The following is a 387-nucleotide window of genomic DNA, read 5'->3' on the forward strand; positions in this document are numbered from 1 at the left end:
TCAGGACTAAAAGCTGGATTGATGATCATAGAAATCTCACAAGTAAGTGATGCAGGGTGGCCACGCAATCGGAGTTATCAAATTCCCTGACTTTTCCCTGACCTCTCCTGACTTTTTACGCAAATTCCCTGACTTTTAAAGGTATTTTAAGTGGAACTTTTTGCCTCCCAAAAGTGGAAAATGCCACTGGAAGTTTGAAAACAACAATTTGGGGCAAGATTCAGTCATTTTCCCTGACCAACGTTCAATTTCCCTGACTTCCCTGACCAATACTTTTTTCCCTGACTTTTCCCTGACTTCCAGGTTGCGTGGCCACCTGTGATGTCAGTGGTTGTTTTAGTAACATTTACTTTATCACACTATTCTTTTGTAAAATTTTTATTGGCT

At 40.3% G+C, this 387-nt stretch overlaps 1 long non-coding RNA gene across 1 annotated transcript in view; it reads left to right on the forward strand.

The window, feature by feature from the left end:
• Window positions 1–387, forward strand: part of LOC127748969 (uncharacterized) — a 5,578-nt gene continuing 5,191 nt past the window's right edge. The window contains exon 1 of the long non-coding RNA XR_008010885.1: window positions 1–42. This is a non-coding gene — a long non-coding RNA (uncharacterized LOC127748969). The remainder of the gene's footprint in view (window positions 43–387) is intronic.

This window comes from Frankliniella occidentalis, unplaced genomic scaffold, assembly GCF_000697945.3.
Source record: "Frankliniella occidentalis isolate FOCC.00 unplaced genomic scaffold, Focc_3.1 Scaffold23, whole genome shotgun sequence".
NCBI classification, from domain to species: Eukaryota; Metazoa; Arthropoda; class Insecta; order Thysanoptera; family Thripidae; genus Frankliniella; species Frankliniella occidentalis.